General features: G+C 31.6%; 1 protein-coding gene across 3 annotated transcripts in view; it reads left to right on the top strand.

Moving 5' to 3' along the window:
* The window catches only part of LOC124353141, a 176819-nt gene that overhangs the window by 84014 nt on the left and 74151 nt on the right, over window positions 1-18654 (top strand). The window lies entirely within an intron of this gene.

Here is an 18654-nt window from a genome sequence, read left to right as displayed (position 1 = left end):
TGTTAATAACGATAAACCTTTATTGCTAAAAATATGTGATTCTATTTTCAGTCGTTGTAAGAAGTGTATACAAAATCAATGTGGACGTTTCGAACAATTGCTATAACATTGTATGGTAATATCTAAGTAATTTCGTATAATGAATTGGTTTTCTTGCCTAAAAGTGTTTACCCAATTAACCTATATAACGCCTTTAAATTTCTCTTTTGGGGAAACCGACATCTGCACCACCCTGTATATTGTAAATTTGGATTATATGATGAAAACCATTGTTGTTAACGTCATTACCTCTTCTTTTGTAGTTTGTTTTTGACGATGGATGTATTGTGAAGGAAACGGGGTTTTACAGGACATTTGACGTCGTTCAGTGATACAAAAAATCAGTAACACTAGCTGTCAGTCATTAGCTGTTAACAAATTGTAATATATTTTGTCTAGATAGTAACGAGGCAGACATTCTAACGCCATGTTTCCAGTGACACCTGGTCGACAGTTTTGAACTTAATCGTATGGATTAATCTGATCTAGTACATATGAAAATTAAATTTGGTTAAAATGTGAATTTTTTTAATAATCAATTTTTATTCCTTCCTCTGGGACATTAAAGTAAATTTCGTCAAGCAGCAAATGTTTGGAGTTCATATTTTGTGGTGAATCCACACAATAAAAATACATCCACATAATAAAAGAATGCATCCTATATAGGGTTAATATTTTCACTGGCACCTACCACAGTAAAAAATGTATAATACCTTATATTTTACTTAAATATTTTAAATGAGCAATACCCATCATTAAAAATTTTGTGCTAATAAAATAGCAATTAGTTTTTTACTGTTGCACACAGTATAAAGCAGTAACTGAAATATGAGTCACACAAGCGTCATGAAATCGAACTACTTGTTAAACTTAACTAATTAATTTGAAACTTTATACTAGTTTTTGCGATAAAAAGTAATCACCAATTAAAAGTTGTTCTCATGTCTTATTTATTCTTCTTTTCTATCTTTTATATTAAATTAAAGATTAGGATATCTTACGCTATTCATAAAATAGTAGTTTAAAGTAATATTACAATTATAAATCGTAAACATTACTAAAGGGAACAAAGGTTCACTTTATTTTATTACAAGGAGACGATGTAATGTTTCCATAATAACTCGTGGAATTTGAACCTTTGGATCGAAAATCTATTTTAGAACTGAATTAAAAGTTATTTATTTGGATATTATTTACCTGTATTTTACTAAATAAACTATTTTACACAGTTTTCTGAATAAACAGAATCTACTGTTTTCGAATTAAGTTGTTATCTATGTTATTCTTATTGTAAAAGTGGCGTGTGTCCTTCAAAAGTAAAATAAATAACAATTTAAATCGACGTTACATGATTTACGAGCAGAAAATTCAGACGTGAAATTCGGTTCATAAATAACGAAGGAATTGTTTTAAAGCAAATTGCCTTAACGTATTATACATACAGAATTCTGACATCGTATTCGGCTTAAATCCAGTTAATCAAAACTTGAAAAAATAACTCGATAAACATGTGTTTAAAAATGCTCTGTGTTTTTTCATAAGGCAAGCTTTTACTTTATTTTCAGACAACTTATTTCAATTCGATATATTTCTCAAATATTTAGTCCCTTGAAACATACATAACATGAATATTACATTCTTACCTGTACAAAATGACGGCGATTAATCATTTTTATGTAACATGAGGTGTTGTTTTACTAATACGTTAAGTATTGTAAGCGTTTAAAAATTCTGTAACAAAACATTGTACCAAGCTATTAAATGGTCATATTGATGTGCCAAAAAACACAGCCGTCGTAATGTATAAAATATAATAATGTCATACGTAAGGATTAAAATGTATGCTTTTGAAATTAGGTAACCGTTATCACATATACGAAGAAAATAATTTATTCTATTGTCCCATTGTCTATTGTCCCATTGTCTATTGTCCCACTGTCTATTGTCCCACTGTCTATTGTCCCATTGTCTATTGTCCAATTGTCTATTGTCCAATTGTCTATTGTCCCATTACTATCTTGAACATTAAACATTATATTATTATGCAATATAACTTCCCGTAGTATTCTTATAAATACATATTGTTTTATTATATTCAAATTTATCAAAACCTTTATAGTTTTGGAATACAAATGAAACGGAAATACCATTGTAAGCTATAATTTTGTTAATTGCCTTAATTAATTTGTATGTGATTAATTACCTCAAGCCATTTGGCAATCGAAGAGATTATCACACTGCAAATCCTACGGGCTTCATTAATTTAACTGTTCCAGAGGGACCTTAATCACCAATCCATTTTTCGGGGAAACCGAATTATTCTGTAATATTTCGATGATTATGAAGCACAGTTGATGACAGCCATTGTTTTAAATGGGCGAGAGGAATATTTTATACTATATTTTACAAAATAATTTATTTTATTTTTCATCATTTTACTGTCTACTATGAATTAAATTTTACCACCTCCGACATTTCTTATTGAACATTCTGAGAAGGAAGTTGCCTAAAATGTTGAAGCTTTTTAATGGGAGAGCCGATGGCCGAGCGGTCTAAGACATCGGACTTTGAGTCTGAGTTAGAGATAGCGCAGGTTCGAATCCTGTCTGTGACCATTGCACTTTTTATCAGTACCATTGACCTTGCACTGTATCGACTCTCCCCCTTATTCTGTTTGATAAGATCCTCACACAGGCCAGTGGCCCATGAGGACGGGCAGAATAAGGCTTAAAAAGGGAATCGGCTTCTCCTTTAAAAAAATAAATAAATAAAAATAAAAATGAATCAAAAATTACCCTATGTCCTTCAAATGATGCTCCAGCCATCTAAAAAGATCTAGACCTTTTTCCATGGTTTTAAAAACATTTACTATCAAAAGTAAAAATCTGGTTTGTGGCAACCTTAATAAAAGTCAGAGGAAGAAGAAGATCTAAATTTAGAGTACCCCAACAAAAATTGATGTGACAGGCGGACCTTTGAAGAAACACGACTGTTACTCATATTCAGGTTTCCAGTTAAAACGTGGAATATGTTCTTTATGTGCATTGCTATACACTTGTTTCCTAGTGCTGTTGATTCAGTTCCACTCAACCTTTAAATTTGGTGACTAAAAGTTGTCTGCGAAGGTTTACAACGATTGGAATATTTATATTCTGCAGCTTTTCTGTTGCACAATACATACAGAAAAATTATATTAATACATAATTTCTTACTTAAGAAATATATTACTTACTCAAGGCTTCGTACGCACTTTTGTAGGCTTTGCACGTGTATGAGCATTTCTGGTTCGAGTAAATTAGATTTCCGTCGCTAATTTTGAATTTTATTCCTTGTTGCCACATCAAGAAAAACATCAAGTTCTAGTATTTTTGTTTCGTATTTGGCTTTGTCTTGTTTATCAACAATATATACATATATTGCACATCAGAGACGCCTGTTTTTGTCAAAAGACAACTAAGATTAGTTGTGTGAGTCTTTAAATTGAATGTAAAAGTTAGATAGTAACTTTTTTATATATAATACTAGTTAAAAGTACATTAAAATGACACTATTTACGTGTTTGTTTCTTTATATAAACTGCAAACAATTTTAATATTTTAGATTATTTAGATTGTAAGACATCATTGTACATAAATAGATAAACATTAAAAAGTTACGCAGAAATGTAGATTCGTATAACAAATAATTAAAATAATAAATCGAACAGTTTCGGAATTAACAACATATTCATAGAGTTTGCTCTTTTAATTATTTTTTGCTGTTATACGAAGTTAATAAGATTTACTTGGCAACATGAATGCAAAACAATCCAAAGAGAACGAAAACAGTGTAAGTTTGTTACGATGAAATGTGAGAGCCCTACGTCTTCCTGTTCTCTCCAAGCAATTTTCCTCCGACCCTACGTCATACACACCGGATATCAACATTTCTTTCATATCCGGAGAGAAAATAATATTTACTGTACGTGTGGGTGTTCCCGCGAAAGCAACATTCCTCAGTATGCACTGTATTGATATATTATGAAAGTTGTTTCAAGTTATACAACTTAATATTCCTTGCAACATTATGTAAAAAGATTATTGCGTTTCTTTTTGTCTTTACTAGTTATTGCTTATTACTTAATTATCTAAAAATAAATCAGTGTCATTTGTACCAGTACTGAGTATTGCAGGCCCCACAAGAATAAGTATTGTACTACAGATGATTTATCAGAACAAAAGTTAAGATTTCTTGTGAAAGTTTCTCACCACCTACACAAAAAAATTCATCCTCTGAAATGCTGTTATGACAAACCTTCTTTCATCTTAGTGAATATAATTAACTGAACAAAGTTTGGCAAACTCCCAGCGTCTTATTTCGTGGAAATCTTTTATTGCTTTTTTTCAAGGTCTAAAAATACCGTAACATTGTTCACTTATTATTGTGTCAGGTAATACTGGTTTCGTAATACTTATTTTCGTGTTCTAAGTACAGCTCTATGTTTCTTGTGGGCTGTTATAGTTATGACTGAGTATTAATATTTCAATCGTAATATTTCTTTTCAATGTTGGTCCTCGACTACTTTTATTTATCGTATTGACAAAGTATCATGACATTAAGCTTTACTCCAAAAAACATTTAAGAAGCTTCGCTCGGTCGCCTAGTACTATTTAGTAAGTAGGGGAACTCGGGGCGGATCGGGATACTTTTTTTTTCAAAAATGTTGTTGCCGTTCTTTATGGCAAATAAAGACACTATAATTACAAGAAAAGTAAGTATATTTCTTAACGAACAACATTTGATGAGTAATACGGCTTAGTACTACAATTAATATTTTAAAATGTTACATTTAGTAACTATATACTTTTTCCCATTCCGCCCCGTAGGTGGGGCAGAACGGGATAGGAGCTCACAACTATTGGTTTTATCATTTATTGACCTGAAAAATCTTTAATTTACTTTTAAAAAAATACACTCATAGAAAAAACATTTAAGACAGCAAACACTACTTTTGTTCTCGTTTAAAAACCAAAAGACATCTTCAAAATGAAATATTATGAAATTTAAAGGAAATTTTTAAATCTGAAAATGCTAGAAAATGTATTGGCAATGTTCGCAGATTAAAATTTCTTCATCTTCTACACTGTCGACTCCCGCACAGAATTATGAGCCCATTTAAAGCAAAATTGGCAAGCAACCTAGCCCTCATTGGAAGTGGAATAGAAATCCCCGCAATAGAGACATTCTGCTTCGTCACATTTGAACATTTGAATCTGAGTCTCCTCTATAATAGTTTTGTTCTTCTCTTTAATTTCCTTTTTTCCAGGCTTATTCTTCTTAGCTTTATCACTACCAAAAAGTTTGATTGCAATTGACTTCAGTTTACCCGATTTTTTCTCGTCTTTTTCTTCTTCTTGCGTTCTTTTTCCTTTTCTTTCTCCTCTTTCTCGGTGATACTCGTACTTTCTTGCAACTCGTTCTTGTATGGAGAATCAGTTAATATTTTAGTTTTACCTTTCTTTCTCTTATTCTCTTGACATTTTTTTGATGAGATGAATCGGTATCAAAGCCACAGGTGATGTAGTTGGAAAAGCTGACGAGTTTTGCTCAGAAGATGACTTTCTCTCAGAATAATCCAGCATCCACGAACATCCAGGTTGAGGCTCTGGGTCCAAATTGTGGCTGGATTTAGCTTTCTCATTACCTGGTTCCGTGGATGCTTGAGAAGATGGTGACGAAAGGTCCACATTGTCCTTTGTTTAGAATAGTTTAAAAACCTTTTCATATTGAGGAGCAACGGGGCAGGACGGGATAGTATCCCGCCCCGTGTGCACGTTTTTAGGTTATGTTATTCTACCGGCTTTAACACACGATTGTTAATTGTTAAAAATATACCTATCAACAGCCAATAACATTTAATTTATAAGTAATTATCATTAAAATTACTACAAGTAACGGTAAACATCTCACCTTGATGTTCATGTTCCCAAAAGTTATAAATGTACAGCAAAAACCACCACGAACAGCAGATCACTCAGAAGTCCACTACGGTACAGCATTATCTAGCTTAGATTATAGTAGTATCCCGTTGTACCCCACCATCCCGTTCTGCCCCGAGTTCCCCTACGAGATTATATAGACTAATCCAGGTAGGTACAAAAAGACAAAGTTTGAAACTAATTTCGTTGATCTGACTTTTAAATATCTTGTTATTGTGTATAAGAAAAAGCTAGTTTTAAAATTTAAAATATCCGTGCTGCCCTTAGTTAACTCTGGAATGTTATGTTTATTTTTGGATAATCACTCTTAAAGAATGTTCACTACCGAATAAGATATTATTATTTTGCTAAAGCACATAAAATTTTCTACAATTTGAGAACAATTGCGCAATCAAAAAATACAATTTAAAATTTTTCATATTTTTTTAACTTATATATATATATATATATATATATATATATATAATACTTACTTATTTTCCTCTTACTCAGGAATGGCTTAGCTCAGTACATGTATATGATGGACTATTCCAAAATCATTAGTGTATGCAGATGACACTGTACTTAAATTAGCTAAAAATTTCATACAATAAATAATTCCTCAGTTGGTCATATAAACACGCCGCAAAGTAAACCACTTCATCTCTTATCATAAGAAACTTAGATATTAAATGTGGCCTACAAATTTATCTTTAGTTTCACTTTTCATCTACGCCATTCTGTGCAGGTATGAATTTTTTTTATTTTGGTACAAAATACCGTTTATCATTATATTCTTTATAATAGCATTAACTTATTGAATATTTTTGGAATCAATAATATACGGAACATTATGATATATTATCTTCAAAGATAAACACTTACTAAAAGCGCAGTATTCCTCAGGAGGCCAGAGATAACTTGAGCGGCTGGATATCCTTCAGTTCCAAAAGTGATTGATTAGCCAAGGGAGTTTGCTTTTATACCATTTTCTTTGTCGTGCTTTCCAAGAACTGGGTATACGTTATTATTTAGAATACTTATATAATTTTATTTGCTCCGATGATGTTAGCTTTGAAGTATGTTAATACTGAAGCAAAACTCGTAGAATTTTATTCATCAACATAATTCTTTTACTTATTTCCATAAATATCCGTGAAAGGTACTACTCTATGAAGATAATTACTTGCTACAATTTCAGTTATATTCCAATGGTCTGATAGTAGTTATGAATTCGTTATTAAGTTAAAGTTAAAAGTCCTAATCAGAATAATTAAATACTAGTTTGTACATTCTAGAAGGTCTTTTCTTTTTGGAATTCTTTATAAATTTGAAAAAAAAAAAAAAAAACACTCCAATAATACAGTTTTTTTTGTGAGGCTTTTCGTGTTCAAGGAGTTATGTAGGTCTGATGATGTGTTCTTTGAAAACGAAAGACCTCACACAAATAAAAAGTATATTATTGGAGTGTTTGTTTTCAATTTTATACTAGTTTTTGTTATACTTTTAATCTAAAACATTTTTTCCATTTTTCTTTAAATCAAAATCTCAATAAGATTAAAAGGTTTTTTTTTTATTTAAGTAACTTACAGTGCATAACTGTGATGAAATTTCAAATAAAATCGTTATTCCATTTAAGATAAAATAATAAATTCTTTTCGTATAGAAATAAAGTAAAATTTTTAAGGGATAACAATTAATTTCCTGTTAAAACTAGAATCTAAATTCAAACAAAAGTAAAATTATCAGACTTCAGCAACTATAATAGACAAACTAGAATATGAAAGTTCTATCTAAGTTATAAATCGTGTTAATATGTATCCAAAATAACTTTATAAAATAAATAAAAACATTTTTTATTCCATAAACAACTACCAAATCATAGTAACTGACTCTGACGCTTGGATCATACATCATTTCTAAAGGGACGCTGTTAAATAAAACGTCTATTATAATCTTATTGCCATTGTGTATTGCACGGAGAGATGCTGTTTCGCTGATAACACTACCAGATGAAGTCGATTGTGTACAGCCAACTCTCAAGTGTTTGGTTTGTGTTTGCTCTGAATGCTGGACCAGACTGGAAACAGCATTATGATCTTTGCTTTTACACAAATTGCATTCAGCTAAACAGCGAATACCAGGGTTATGAATGCTTCCTCCATATCTGAAACAATATTGTCTCCGAACCAAAGTCAAACGCATTCCTTTGATTTTCTTTACTGTCTGACAACAAAAGAATGACTGCTGAGATTCGGTTTTGATTTATAAGTTTCATCAGCACTTTTAAGTACATGCACAGACATTTCAATATCTTTCAGACGAGATTCAACATTTTTATGTTCCCTATTTTTTTACTATTATTAATACCAAGCAACAATTGATCACGAAGATGCTTTTATAAAGATCCTGGAAGCTGGCAGTGCCCTGCATTCCTAGATTTCTATGTAAGTGCGCCTTACTGACTCACGCATTTATCGTCTACCAAAGGATCAAATTCACCTCAAGCAGAAGAGCTTTTACAATTCCCTTGTAAGATATCGTATCGGGTTTTAAATGGTTTACTTAAACGGCTGTCAACCAACTTTTGATAGCAATACTTTTCTGAGAACCTCTCCTAACGGGTTACCGATCTCTTTGTGTCACAGGCCCTTCGAAAAACAATGATTTCTAAAGTCAACGATTTGTAAAATGTGGTATTCTGGCAAGGTAACGTTACTGTTTACCATCTCACATCATTTCCTAAGGAATAAGTGTGTTGTAGCTGAAATCTGCTATTTTTACACTAACTCCTTAGCTGAAGAGGGTAATTAAAACCAAAACAGGTAATGACGCAAAAATCTACTAGAGCTTAAACCCATAGTTTTGTTTGCCATGGCAGTGGTTGAAACGCGGTTTGCTCAAAGTCACTTCAAGAAAAACAGGATTAATATTTTATTCGACGTAGATCGTTCGCGGAAATATTTTTGTCGTAAAGAGATATTTTGTACCAAAATACGATTCTTGTAGGGGTTTGCAACTCCTATGTTTGTTGATTTTCGAGAAAACTGTACAAAGTCCAGGTATTAGACACTGTTGCATGAGATTCCAAATACATGTGAATAATCTGCAACATCTAACGAACGAAGATATCACTGTTGAACTGGTTTGGTGCTAAACTTTAAAATTTAAATATTTTACAACTTTAATCCTGCTCCTATATTGCAAATTAAAATTTGAAAAAAATCACTACGTTTTATATTAGTTCTACTGGCCTAATACTCCATACTTGTTTGAAATACTAAAGTTTGGACATTTTACTAAGGCTCAAGAACAGCCTGTATCTTATTTTGTGTACATTCTAAGATCGGGGGCAAGATTCTAAGATCATAATTTAAGTTTAAAGACACGATTGAAGAGTATTGTGGGATCAGTATCTTTCTGGACGGTCCCAAGATGGAAGAAGAGGGCTGCAGTATAATAAGCGTCCAACACTAGAATGATAGTATCGATTCATGGATAATTATGAGATAAAAATCTTCGATATAAACTACCAAAGTCCGAAGGCGTCATCAAAGCCCACAGTGATGGATGGGGCTATTTCGACCTCAAATCACGGCCTAGACCGTACAACGTGATCTGACGTGGAAGAAGTTGTACGATCTGGGACGTGATCTTAGGTCGGAAAAATACCGATCAGAAATGCCCCTGGCCATCAGTGCAGGCTTCGGTGGCAACTTAGCGCTACCCCGCAGTTCTAGCGAAATAATAAAAACATTCCTCAAGATAATACCCAAATTCAAGCTCAGATCACGTGAGTTCTTGTAAAGTTTTTTATTTGGATTAACCCGTTAATAGTTTTTTCTAGTTTATCAGTCTATGTTACATTGTAATGAGTTATTTAAAATTGTATATATACCACGGTAACAGGTTACTGGAACTTAATACCTCGATATTATTTCTTAATAGCTTATTTGATAAACAACAGTATTTACCGTCTCTTGTGGCCATTTTTCAAATACCATACACGTGATTTAACTTCAATTAAATTAATTTGGAACAATAATTTCGAATTTCGTTAAAGTCTTGTTTTTTTATTATGGTGACGCTATATTTTGGTATGTCTTTTAAGACATATACGCATTTTAAACTATAGAAAATAATAAAATTTTGCTTATACATGGTTTGAGCAGCGTAGTACTTACAATTATTTAACATGTCTGACAGCATTTGAGTTTTCTAATCGCAATTCGATATTATCGATCATTAGTGTTGGACGCTTATCATACTGCAGCAAAGAAGAGTTAATTAGGACACATCCTGAAGATGATTTAAAACTTTATGACATTGTTAAAGACGCTTGTTTGCTTCAAACGGCGTACTCTGAATGTAATCAACTGAATTTAACGACTATTCCTCACGTACACAAAGCAAGGTCTTCTAAACCTATGACGTCATCCGCTCAAGGTAATGCTGCTAATGTCTTCCTATTAAATCCTCGTATTAAATGTATGGTGACTTAGCTAAGTATAGGGAATCTAGACCTGCATAGCTTACAATTCTAACGGTAGATCATGTGGCAAAATAGGACACATCGAGTGGGTTTAAAAAAAATCTAATATCTATATATATATAATATATATATATATATATATATATATATGAATGTTTGAGTGTTTGTCCTCTATGGAATCGTACACTATTTGACCGATCATTATGAAAATTTGAATTTTCGGCGGAGAAGGTTTATATGCTATACTCATTTATAAAACTCACCACGAGGTGGCGCTGCAAAATATAAAAGTTTTCAAAGCGCCTGCACATTATATACTGCAATTACGAGACAGTTACGTATATTAATTTGCCAAAGACTATTTGAAGGCACTAAGTTAGAATATATGTTTGTCTTTATGATAAATATATGGTTGGACTTAAAGCTTTACTGTTAGACCGGTTTATAACAAAATACATGTGCGTGTATAATTGCAATATAATAAGCATACACAGATTTTCTTGATCGTGACAACAAGGCAAACTCTACATCGGTGTTAGAAATATAATGCACTTAAACCAGAAGTGCAAATACATGGCCAAGGCTTACGTAAAGCGTGCGAAGCCGCGGGAAACAGCTAGTCGTCTATATAGAATAGTCAGATAGTGGAGATACACTTAAAACGAAGATACACTTAAAACGACTATTAAGTCTTAAGAAATTTCTGAAAATAGTGCTATATTGTATGATGATATATTAACGTAGAATTTAGTGAAACATGTAATTAGATTTTGACAAGAAAAAGAAAGAGAGTCCTAGGGATGACATTCAGGATTATCAGATTTATATCTAATCAATAACATTATACAGTCCAAGTTATTTAACACAATGACTGCGGCAGACGTGACATACTACTATTCCGGATATCCTCAAGTTGGCGCATTACTAGCAGTGAAGATGTTAGTGATCATTTGTCTGAAGCTGCAGCTGCAGCTTGGACCATTATCAGATAATCTATGTGGATTTATATATATCGGAAAACCAGATTTCATTCCAACTTAATATTAGAGACACTTTTCTTTTAAAATAAATACGCAGGGTCAAGTTAAAGTATCTTAATCATAGGACTAACTATACAAGAGTTTATTTATTTATTAAACTGTAAACCCTTTTCACATTCAAGATATAAAATAATTAATGGCTAGGCCTATCAATCGAAAAAAGCAATACACATTATAAATAAATTGAAAATGACAATGACGTATTGGATTAATGCTAGATCGGCAATATTATAAATAAGCAATACTAATAATTACTATGATTAACATTAAAAAGATAAGTAATTAAATGGCTGGTTAACTATGTAACCATTATCGTTACTGTACAGCCATAATAAATAAGTGGTTGTCTAATAACATAATAACCAAGATAATAATACTTATAAATTGATAATTAAACTATAATTGATATTATTAACAGCGTAAAATAGACAATAACAATAAAAAAACAACTATAAGTAAATCTTAATAAATACAAGAAAATCAACCAACAGTAAAATGCCATACAAGAGGAGGCTTTACAAAAAGATCCATAGGCTATTAATGCGGTACAATAATTCTACTAAGGCTTCTTCTTAGAATAAGGCGGCATTAGAATTAGTTGGATTTTGCTGTGACCGAAGGTTCTGTAGGCACACTTTTGTTTGGTAAAGGCTGGATTGCGGCTTTCAAATTAGATCAAAATTGTTTGTGTAAAAATAATTCAACAATAATCGAATTTCTACTAAACATAGATTTGTCAAGAAAGGTCTCACGCTTAAAACACAGATATGGCGTGAATATAGTGATATAGTGACTTTATAACACACAAACTACGAGCTAGAAATATGTTTTAAAATAAAGTACGCATCGAGGATAATATTCAGTTTCCAAAACCCAAACCAAGATCAGAGCCATTCTCTCTGGAGAAGGCAACCAATTACGAGTTAGACAGGTTGGTATCAAAAGGTGTTTTACTGCCAGTTGACCATCGGTAAGCCCGATTGTTTGTGCTTCGCGTATTCTTGTCCCTAAGGCAAATGGCAAAGTTCGTATCTGTGAACAGTTAGAAGTTTCTATTATCCCCCGGATCTTATTGATGACAGTTAGAACCTACATACCTTTAAAGACATAACTTTAAAATTAAACAATGTTTTAATTATATCTGCAATTTATTTGAAAGGCTATTATTTTTCATTATTTTTTTAATCCACCGTTCTTGTGGATTCAAAGAAATATTAAGTCGCAATTAATTAAAAGGTATTTTCATTGATAATAGACTCCCATTTGGTATCAAACCTATTCCTAATACTTTTTTTATTCGTGGATAAACTTTTAAATGGTATATACGTATATGGCAAACCATTATAAATGTCATGTTCATTGTAAGCTTATATCTAACTGGTTCCTTTTTTACAATATTCTTCTGTGCAATTTAGTACCTTTCCTAATTATCAAACTTTATACTTAATTTTATAGTAATTATTTGTTGTAAAATACCATTCTTGTGCCATGTCTTACTACAGGTGCCATAAATATATTCGTATTAAAAATAAAATATTTCGTTTTTCTTGACATACTTAGTAAGCCTACTGAAAATGCTTACATCATAGTTAGGTCTACAAGAAAAGCAGTACTAATTATGTTATTAGGTATTTTTAATATTATTTTATGCGAAATATAAAATTGAATTGAATCATAATATATTTCCAAATGTAACACATGGAAACAGTGTAAAAACTTAAATTCAAACTCCTTAAAAAATAAGATAAATCTAACAACAAACATATTAATTATTAGTAATTATTAATTTAGTTAATAACGTACAATTGTGGAATCAATGTAGTTGCTCATTCATTAATATTTGCAGTTAAATAATTTTTTCAAGCTGTAATAACAAATAATAGTAACCTCGGAATAAGCATACAATGGCAGAAATCATGCGCGTAGGATCGAACAATTGTCTGTGTTTTTATAAATGTGTATTAGATATCCTAAATTCCTACAATAAACATTCTGTGAGCATTGTATGAAGTAAAAGTGTCAGTACCTATACGAAAATTAACACAGGGCGGCCCGAGTTAATGTATTTTCAATACAGTAAAATACATTTTTAAACAATACGTAATTCCTCAAATACAAATTATAAGTACCGAAAGTTTGAAAATAGGAAATGGATTATCTAAAACTATTGTATACGTAATATGTACGATGAACATTTATGTACATAAATATTTAAAAATGTTTATCACATAAATCATTATAGTTGAATATGATAAATTATTCCATTTTCTAACTTTCTTATCTTGAAAATTTAACATGACGCCTATTTATCTAAAATATAATTATGTAAACGCGAGTTTACTATGATTTTAAGCGTATAAGGGGAGAGGGGAGGGTTACTGACATATGTGACCTTAATATTATCTCGTAGACCAAAAAGAGATACAGGGATTTGACCAAAAATAGCTAAGATCTTAGCAGTTTCCACCTGTCGCCTCGCATTATCTTACGAGGTAATGCTCTGATATGAGGAACACGCTATCATGTATTATTCATTGGGAAAGGGGGAACAAAGCCCGCCCCATTTTCATGACTGCTGGGGTGTTTTTTAGAGACAGTAAAGGTGGGTTTTACTGTAGCTAAAACTGAGTTACATGATTAAATTTGAAACAGTGTTGTTTTAGATCAGATTCAATGCAAAATAATTGAGTATTTACATGTATTTAAGAAATTACTAAAAATAGTTCAATTTGGTTTGAAAAATTAAAAACTAAATACAAATTATTATTGAAACGAAATACTTTATAGGAACGAAAAGACAATTGGTTTAACTTTCATATCTACAATAAGCATCGTTATATGTTACAAAATTTATAACACAACGTTTCATGGATTGAAATCTATCTTCTTCATCAGGTGGGAGTAATACATACAATAAACACAGAAGAGACAGTACATTACATAACAAAAAGAAGAAAAGAAGGGAAAAAGTAAGGAAAAGACATTGTTTCAGATGACACGAAGCTGTGCGAAAAAAATGACATCGATTTTCTTGTTAGTATCCCACTATCGCCTGTGCTGGTGTGATGTGTACTTGAGATTCTCGTACTTGTGTTCGCGACTTTCATCTTGTACAGTGATACAGTGACAACACCTGGACTGGTTCCAAGCAGGGTTTGGGTATGTTTGGACCCTTTTCTTTCCCCGCTTTTTTCCATTTTCATTTATTTTTGTATGTACTAATTCCTTCTCCCACCTGACGAAAGGGATAGATTTCAATCTTCGAAATGTTGTGTTATACCTTTTATAACCATAACGATGGCAAATGTACGAAATCCTATTATCCTTACAAACCTTCCATCGTCAATAATAAACTTTAAACAAAGAATGCAATAAACAGCTGAAAGATGTTTATTGTTAATAAAAAGCTGATTAAACCAACAATGAAGAAAGTCAGTATTGTTAAGCTTCCTTTTGAAAGTAAATAATCTCTTACTTTCTTGGAGAATATTGCATTGGTGTAAATAAATTTTATTAATTGAAAGAACCAATTAAATTTAAGTAACTGCTCTACATAAACATTGTTATATTATAACACAAACATAAGTTAACTTAATTTACTCAATATTTAACTATCTTTTTAATTGTTATATATTATTTATAGTAGTATTATTTATAGTTATATACTATTTTACATATTAATGCATATAGTAAGCTCGAAAATAATAACACTTAAGTCAAGCTTTCTTGTATAACTATTAAGTATAGATAATATACATATAAAAAATTAAACTCGTAAATGTAAAATCAGTAATGTAATATAGATATTAAAGGCAAAGTTACGATAGAATTCATAAAATCCACCTTATGATTTTTACAGATGTATACCTCTCAGACCTACTTCAGTATATATTTTCGTCTTTGGGGCAAAACGGCTAACTGAACCACGGCGTCGGAAATATAATTCATTCAAACCAGAAGTGCTCATACATGCGCAAAGGCTAATACAAACTTTATTAGAAATTTCGCTTAACATCTAAAGCTCTTAACCATAAACACTGAATGACGCATACCTAAAGTATACTTACTTCCATTTCAAAAGTACATCGTTTATTACACCATAATGCGTGAACTGAAGCGTTAGAACTTCGACTTTAGGATTTTTCCACACAGGCTTAAAAAAGTTCATTTCTAACTTACATTGCTGGTAACTATTTAATCTAATATCATGAAATCTTGAAGGAAAAAAATAGTTATTTTACAGGTACCTGCTCGTACAAAAATGTTCCGCAGTCTGACTCAGGGTCCGAAAACATTACTTTTTTAAATCTTAAATTGATCAGCATTCGAATGTTTTTCATTGGCTATCACTTATCTCGGAAGAGTTTCGAGTGTAATTTTATTTTAATATCCTCATGGTGTCTCTGTTTCTCAGTAGGAAATTGCATGTGATTAAATAGTTTTAAGGTAGTTAGTGACTCTTCGAATTCAATGGAGGATGGTCTACAAGGAGTTCGAAAAAATGTAACGTAAGCATAGCTGAAGATATTCATTGTTTTAAAGTGCAACGTAAGATGTACATCAAGTCAAGTCCTAATATCAAACTAAAAGTAAGAATTTTCTACTATAATAACTGATACCAGGTTTTTCCTTTTGTTCATCTCTACTAAATAACCCCTTTATAATGATGTACATCTTGAGCTAAGCTTACGGTTAAAAACTCCTCGTAGACCATTCTCCATCGGATGTCTAGTAAAAAAAACTATTTGTTAAGTCCAGTATTCATTTGCTAAGTTTAACTTTCACAACTTGAGCCAAGACAAGAATATTAAACCATCTAGAACAGTATCTATATTGTAAATGTTTCAAACTTTAAACCAGCGTTTTTTTTTTAATTATTGATTCCTTTAAGGTCGGTTTTGTGGAATTGTACTCTACTAATAAAGACCTTTAATTTGATGTACTACTCGACCTATGCTTTTATTTAAAATTCTCTTCTGACTCCTTGCGGGCCATCCCCTTGACATGACAATAAATTGTAGTTACTTCCAAAAGTAGATTTATTGGTGCAGTAATGATGTACCAAGTTTTATTGCTTTACCTGTAATCGTCGGGATTTTCCAAGCCAGTCTGGGCATTTTTTGACACCCTGTATACAATCTTCAAACAAATTGGCCTGAAGCGAAGATATTTATTTTTTTTTTTTAATCTAATGTATAACTTTTTGGCCAGGAGTTTAGGATTGCGCGGCCGTTACCATAACTAAAAATGAGGCAGGAATATTTTCAAAATCTAATTATGTAAGCTTTGTTTCAACGTGGTGTGAACCAAAAGATTTTGGTGTTAGTACGTTGTACCTTATCAACCTTTAGAAGAAACAAAAGTAAGATTCAGGCAACTGCTTGGATTTATAACTATATTACGCAAAATGAAGTATTGATAGTCACAGCTTGTAGGACGTATTAAATCAAATCAAAATAAAATGCTATAGTAAAAGTTATTCCAAATAAAAAAAACTATCTTCAACTAAATAAGGTTTTACCAAAACGTAATATACTTAGGTGTATTCAAACCCCCTAAAAAATCAATTCTTAAACTAAAACATCTTAAATACATACTCTTAAGTATCGATCATGTATAATAATGCTTTAAATTAACTATTATTATAGGCTACCACCAAAACCGTTCGAAGAAATAATATTTTTTCCATAGATTCAATTTGTTTACAATTTTCAAATCCAGTTGACGCAATCTTTTAATCTCCTCCCAACATGGGTTTAGGACAGGATTGACTACAACAAAGCCAGTCAATAGCATTGTATCCACTGTTAAACTTAGTATTTGCGCCACGTTACTACAACTGTCAAAAGGCTTTAGCATTTATTTCAAGCCGTAAAACTCAACTATTTTGGTGCTTTTGGTAGAGAATTAGCTTTGCATAAGCACTATCTATATAACAGATTGCAGTTGGTTAGAAATCGTAATCAAAGCTCTGATATCCTTGAGGTTCAGTGCGGGGTGCCACAAGGCTCCGTACTTGAGACTCTTTTGTTTTCCATCTATGCAAACAATTTGCCAAATTTTCGTACAGCGACATTTTCTATATGAAAACGACACAGCCATTCCAATTGAAGGTATTGACACGAATGAAAATGTAAGTAGAATCCATCTAAAGATCAAAACTCTGGTTCATAACTAATAACTTATTTTTAAATCAAGACAAAACCAATATTACCTGTTTAGCTTAAGTAAGCTATCTGAAAAAGAATCAGTGAAGCTGCTTGGAATTCATTTGGATTCTAGTCTTAGTTGGCAGATTCACACTGCTAATTTGTTGAAACGCTTAGCAAGAGTGATCTATCTATTTAAAAGATAGAAACTTTGTACGAGCCTAAACATTTTAAGAAATACATTCTGACTTTTAAACCGTTCACTGCTGTGGCAGTGACGTGGTTCCACTGATTGACTTCTTCATGAGGCCAACTGGATTTAGAAATGAACTGTTTCAAATTATTTATAAGAAACTCTAGTTAGGCTTTTGTTGTGGCAGTATCATAGGTATGGCGATTTCTGTTTAGGGTAAAATTTTTTACACTCTTTTGTTACTTTCTGTATGCCTAACTTATTGTTTGTTTGTTCTAGGTTTATCTTTTGTTATTTCTTTGGGAAATTTAATTTTGTTATTTTTAAAATTTTATCATATTGTTATAGTATGTTTCAAATTTATCTCTTGTTATTGCTTTAAAAATTTTACTGTTATGTCGTTCAAATTTTATTTTTGATTGTTGCCCTCTTTTCTTGTCTGGACACTAGTCTTGTTACACTTGCTGTTTTGCTCACCAGCTCCTGACTTTTTTTTTGTCTTAGTTGTTGTCCACATATTTAATGCATATATTATTGTGTATTCATATAGTATTAGTAGGCCTATATTGTATTGTGTTATTCAAATATTATTATTTATTATTATTATTGTAAAAATGGTGGATACCGTTGATGAATAAATAAACAAATAAACCGTCATCTTACTTATGCACTTTTATTGTGAGTAGCTTCCTCAAGTAGTAAGCAAATTTTCACTTGGCAAAAAAGACATTGGACTTTGCAGGCTGCCGTTTATGAACTGCAAGATTTTAACATTAAGTAACAA

Source organism: Homalodisca vitripennis, chromosome 1 (assembly GCF_021130785.1).
Source record: "Homalodisca vitripennis isolate AUS2020 chromosome 1, UT_GWSS_2.1, whole genome shotgun sequence".
NCBI lineage: Eukaryota > Metazoa > Arthropoda > Insecta > Hemiptera > Cicadellidae > Homalodisca > Homalodisca vitripennis.
This window is presented reverse-complemented; position numbering and strand designations above follow the sequence as displayed.